Genomic DNA, 6,667 nt, shown 5'->3' with positions numbered 1-6,667 from the left:
ATTTGATGATTTGCTGCTCAAGAAACATTTCTGATTATTATCAATGTTGTAAACAGTTGTGCTGCTTCATATTTTTCTGGAAACCATGATACTTTTTCTCAGGATTCTTTGATGAATAGAAGGTTCAAAAGAGCAGCATTTATTTGAAATAGAAATCGTTTGTAAAAGTATTTACTTAAAGCATCCTTTTTGAAAAAAAAAAAAAAAACAAAAAAAAACATTAATTTCTTCAATATAATAAAAAACATCTAGACTTAAAAGGTAGGGTCACTGGCAGTGAAAAAAAAAGTATGAATTACAGTGTATAATTTACAGTGAACAACTAATATATTTAACAAGACAATACAATATCCTTAAATAGTTGTTTAACATAATACAGGCAATATTTATTACCCTCTGCGAGAGAAAAAAAGTGAATATTTTAAAGGATGCAGGAAGACAAATGACAGAGAGACTGAGGATTTTCCAAAGGAAAGAGTGAATCATGACTTAAAATAAGTAGAGGTTAAACGCAGCTCAACCATAATCTTCTCTGCCTTTAAAAAGTCTTCTGCGAGTCATAAAAAAGATCCTTTCCGGTAAACTCTGTTTTATTATGCTTCAGTGAAGTGTTGTTGTTTATAAGATAATACACTTCTTAGGCCTACTAGCTCTGTTTTTGCTAATACATTTGGGTGTCAAAAATTTTGCTAAAGAACAAAAATGTGGCACTGGATTTGTATCCCTCACACAAACAGACACAGTTTTTGGACCTTGCTTCAATATAAACATTTTTAGCCAAGACCCCCGTCCGAGCGCAAGCTGTAAGACCTCCTCCATTACAGCTCAAGAAGGCACTGAAGTGTGTCCAGAGAAAACAGTCCACACACCACACACAAACACACTCCCATCCCTTTCCTACTGGGATGACACACTCAGAGTCGACAGAGACCGGATACAGACACACACTCGTACACAAAACCCCCACTGACTAAATAAACAGGACTTGATACACTTACAATAATGGATTTCCCTGTGAAATGTGAAGATTTCTTTAATGCTTAGTTGATTGATTATATTCTCATTATTCTAAAATGATGCATAAATGCACTGACAGTTTCCTTCCACATTTTCCAAACACACAGCAGTCTGCTCTTTTAAAGCGAAGTTACTCTATGATCTACACACCGCGGAATAATTCAATAAAGTGCAACCGTGCTCACACACTTTTTAAATGGCTTTGGTTCTGCAAGTTTTTTCCCAGTACTTTTTTTTTTAAAAAAGTCTTTGTTTTATAGTTATACTGTATAAACTTTGAAAAGCAAACACAGTATATGAAAATACTTAAAAAAGATGAAGGTATAAGATAGTGTAGTTAACAGCTGAGGAAAGAACAACAATCCATTGAAGCACTGCGAATGAAAACGATGGAGAAATGTAAAACTATTGATTTAAAGATGGTGATTGTGTATATAAACCACATATTTTAAGTTGTCTGCAAAATATACATATATATATACAAATATGTAAGTAGTTTTAAAGCAGCGGTTCCCAAACTGAGGTGCGCGAGAGAATGTTTGTAATGGTGGAAAATTTGTCTCTTTGTTATTTTTTTTTATTTAAAAAAAAAATCTAATTTAACTTGGGTAAACTTCACATGTCAAAGTTTTAGCTGCATGTAAATTACTCATAATTTAATTTTACAAGCACGTCTGCGTCACAATTAGCCCCGCCCTTTCCATATTAGGCGCTAAGTGATAATTAATTAGATTTTTCTCGCTTACTACATTCATCAAAATGGACACCTGGTTAAAAAACGGCACTTTAAGGAAATCAAGGGACAGTGAGCCATCTACATGAGCATCTTCTGCGGAGATGTGCTCCGACCACGGCGCTGAATATGGAGAATACGGACTCAGAGGATAATGAACGGGGTGAAGAGGCGAGAACAGAAAAACGCCACAGATACGCTGGTTAAGAGAAATAGGCCTACATCAGAGAGTGATAAAATGTCAAGTAAGAAACGCAAATACAGTGGCAGTTACATTGGTTTCTGGTTTACATGGATTGGTGATGCAGAAAGCCCAAGTTTTAGGTGAAGTTGGTGGTGAAGTTTTAGCTGATAGCAGTCTCAAGCCCTCATAAATGGTCCGTTACTTACAAACAAGACATAGTCACTTACAAGACATGCATGCAAGTTTTTGAATTGATGAATTACATAAGAAAAATTATCCACTCCCATTCAGGCTTAAGGGCTTCCAAAAATGCACAGAAAGCTTCATATCTGGCGAGCTACCGCAGAGCTAAAAGAGGTATGCCCCACACAATTGGAGAAAATCTGTGCTTACCTGTTGCCAAAGACATGGTAAACTCAACTGTATGTTTGAGAGAAAGCTGCAAAAGCGCTGGACTAAATCTCTATCTCAGACAGTAATGTGGCTTGTCGCATTGATTCATTATCTAGTGACATCCTCAGCCAGCAATTAAGCAGAATAAAAAACAGTGAATTATTTTCACTGCAAGTCGATGAATCTACTGACGTAGCGAATCTGTCTGATCTTCGGGTCTATGTCCGTTATTTATTTGAGAACAGAGTCCATGAAGATTTATTTGTTGTTTTTTTGCCGTCAACTTGACACACGTTCAACAGGGGAAGATAGTTTTAATTTGATGGATGGGTTTTTCAGAGTAAACGAAATTGACTGGGTGCATTGTGTTGGAGTTTGTACAGATGGGGCAAAATCAATGTCGGGGACGCACAAAGGAGCAGTAGCTCTCATCCGAAAAGTTGCACCATCAGTTTCCTGGGTGCACGGCAGCATCCACCGAGAGGCCCTAGTCAAGTCAAGTCAAGTCAAGTCAAGTTTATTTATATAGCGCTTTTCACAACACAGGTTGTATCAAAGCAGCTTCACAGTAATAAATTAGAACAATACATCAATGTTTGTTTCTAGTGGAACGTCTACGTTTGGTAATGCTGATCAATAGTATCGTTGATTGATTAATTAAATTAAATATCCCCAAATATCCCCAACTGAGCAAGCCAAAGGCAACAGTTGCAAGGAACCGAAAAACTCCATCAGGTGACCTAATGGAGAAAAAAAAACCTTGGGAGAACCCGGGCTCAGTCGGGGGCAAGTTCTCCTCTGGCGTTTATGAACTAGAGGTCGGATTTAACTGTAGGATTAAAAGTATTATATGAATGCCTGGCTGAAGAGATGCGTCTTTAATCTAGTTTTAAACTGGGAGAGCGAGTCTGAGCAACGAACAGTATCCGGAAGACTATTCCAGAGTTTTGGTGCTAAATGTGAAAATGCTCTCCCTCCTTTGGTGGACCTAGATATCCTAGGTATGACCAAAAGCCTCGAATTTAGTGACCTTAAAGAGCGCGATGGATTATAGGGCGATAGAAGATCCGTTAAATAGACTGGAGCTAAGCCGTTTAGGGCTTTATAAGTCAGTAGCAATACCTTGTAATTAATACGGGACTTTATAGGTAACCAATGTAGAGATGATAAAATCGGTGTTATATGATCATATTTTCTTGATCTAGTTAGAACTCTAGCGGCGGCATTTTGGACTAACTGTAGCTTGTTTATTGAGGATGCAGGACAACCGGCTAATAACGCATTACAGTAATCTAGTCTCGAGGTCATGAATGCATGAAGTAACTTTTCTGCATCAGAAACAGATAGCATATTACATAGCTTAGCAATGTTTCTAAGGTGGAAAAAGGCTGTTCTTGTAACATATGAAATATGATTTTCAAAAGACAGGTTGCAGTCTAATATAACACCCAGGTCTTTTACTGTAGAGGATGAAGTAACAGGACATCCTACTATGTTAAAGTTGTATTGTGAGAGGTTTTGTGGGTGGTTTTTTGAACCGATAAGAAGTACCTCTGTCTTGTCTGGATTTAATAAAAGAAAATTATGCGTCATCCAATCTTTTATATCTTTAACACACTCTGTCAATTTGGATAATTTAGCGTTTTCATCTGGCCGTGATGAAATATAGATTTGAGTGTCATCAGCATAACAATGGAAACTAATTCCATGTTTCCTTATAATATTTCCAAGTGGCAGCATATATATTGAGAATAATAGAGGGCCTAACACAGATCCCTGCGGCACTCCATAGTTTACTGGAGTTATGATAGATTTTTCTCCATTTAAATAAACAAAATGGTAGCGGTCAGATAAATACGATCTAAACCAGCTTAATGCTTGTCTTTGAACACCAGTATAATTTTGTAGTCGATCTAAGAGTATTGTATGATCTATAGTATCGAACGCAGCACTAAGATCAAGTAAAACTAATATTGAGATACAGCCTTGGTCAGAAGCTAAAAGTAAATCATTTGTGATTTTAACGAGCGCAGTTTCAGTGCTATGATGCGGCCTGAACCCAGACTGAAACTTTTCATAGGTGTCATTTTCTTGTAAGAAAGAGCCCAGTTGAGCGGACACAACTTTTTCTAGTATTTTAGACATAAAAGGTAGATTTGAAATGGGTCTATAATTTACTAGATTATTCGGATCTAATTGTGGTTTCTTAATGAGAGGTTTTATAACTGCCAGTTTAAATGTTTTTGGAACATAACCTAAAGATAAAGACGAGTTAATAATATTGAGGAGAGGCTCTTCCACTACAGGTAACACTTCTTTCAATAGTTTAGTTGGTATAGGATCTAGTAAACATGTTGTTGTTTTAGATGAAGTAAAAAGTTTATTTAACTCTTTTTGTTCTATAGTTGTAAAGCACTGTAATTGTTCTTGCGGGGTGATAATTGAGGCTGAATTATAAGGCGCGATTGAGGATTGAACGTTTACAATTGTGGTTCTGATGTTTTCTATTTTCTCAGTGAAGAACTTCATGAAATCATTACTACTAAACTGTAATGGAATATTTTGTTCAGGAGACATCTGTTTATTTGTTAGTCTCGCCACTGTGTTAAATAAGAACTTAGGATTGTTATGGTTGTTTTCTATTAGTTTGCGTAGATGCTCAGCCCTGGCCGCTTTTAGGGCCTTTTTATAACGTGACATACTGTCTTTCCATGCGATTCTAAAGACCTCTAAGTTGGTTTGTTTCCATTTACGCTCTAAATTACGGGTTTCTCTCTTTAGAACACGCGTAGTATTGTTGTACCATGGTGCTTTACTTTTCTCTCTGACCTTTTTTAATCTAATGGGCGCAACAATATCCAATGATCCAGAGAGAATGGTGCTCATAGTGCTAGTTAATTCCTCAAGTTCATCTGTTTGTTTGGGTTCACTGAGCAGCTGAGACAGATCCGATAAGCTGTTTGAAAAATGATCTATGGTGGATGGAAGGATTGTTCTGCCTAATCGATAACGCGGCGCAGCATGATATATTACAGGAGTACGTAATATGCAAGTTACCATGTAATGGTCAGTGACATCGTCACTTTGTGGAATGATATCTATATCGGTTGGATCGGTTCCATGTGATATAATTAAATCGAGTGTATGATTAAATCGATGAGTCGGTCCGGTAATGTTTTGCTTGACCCCAAAGGAGTTTAATAAATCAGTAAACGCAGCCCCTAACGCATCATTTTGATTATCTACATGGATATTAAAGTCTCCAACAATTAATGCTTTATCGAAGTTAACTAATAGGTCTGAGAGAAAATCTGCAAACTCTTTTAGGAAATCAGCGTAAGGCCCAGGCGGTCTATATACGGTAGCCAAGGCTAGAGATAATAGGGATGTTTTTCGAACATCTAAGAGCGTAACATTTAGTACAAGTACTTCAAATGAAATAAACTTATAACCCGTTTTCTGAGTAACATTGAGAAAATCTCTATAGATTGTTGCAACACCGCCGCCACGACCATTCAGACGGGGCTCGTGCTTATAGGAGTATCCTGATGGAGTAGACTCATTTAAACCGAAATAATCATTTGGTTTAAGCCAGGTTTCAGTAAGGCAAAGTACATCGAAGCTATTATCTGTGACTATTTCATTTACAATAACTGCCTTAGGTGTGAGTGATCTAATGTTTAGAAGACCTAGCTTTAAAAATTGTTTTTGATTACCAATAGCAACATTTTCTGGTTTAATAACAATTAGATTTTTTCTAGATCCTGCAGTAGATTTATGATTTGATCTCACTAAACGAGGAATAGACACAGTTTCTATGCAATGTTCTAAACTATTTATATCAGTTAAATTGGTGCAGCAGAGACTATGATTTGGACTTTTGGTTACTAGTCAAAAGGTATTTAACATTTTGGAGATGTTATTTGACAGAAGATCCGAACCGAATCTGCTTGGGTGTAAGCCATCAGCACGGTAAAGCCTAGGACGCTCCCAAAACAGATTCCAATTATTTACAAAGAGAAGTTTCTGCTCATTGCACCATGACATTAACCATTCATTAAGCGCAAATAATCTACTAAACTTTTCATGACCTAGTCGGTACGTGGGAAGCGGTCCTGACACAATAATCGTTATATCAGGCGATGTGCTGTGTACCGTATCGATCAGATTCCTGAAGTCTTTCTTCAGAACTTCCGTCTGGCGCAGTCTGATGTCGGCCCCTCCCGCGTGCAGGACAACAGTTCCGACGCGCTCGTTCAAAATCTCGGGAACGTGAGCAGCGATTTCAGAAACACGAGCACCAGGAAAGCAGTGACTATGCACCTTACTTTTATTTAATG

The sequence above is a fragment of the Scardinius erythrophthalmus genome, assembly GCF_964197995.2.
Source record: "Scardinius erythrophthalmus genome assembly, chromosome: 18".
Taxonomy (NCBI): domain Eukaryota; kingdom Metazoa; phylum Chordata; class Actinopteri; order Cypriniformes; family Leuciscidae; genus Scardinius; species Scardinius erythrophthalmus.
The sequence above is the reverse complement of the archived record's forward strand: the minus strand, read 5'-3'. Positions refer to the sequence as shown.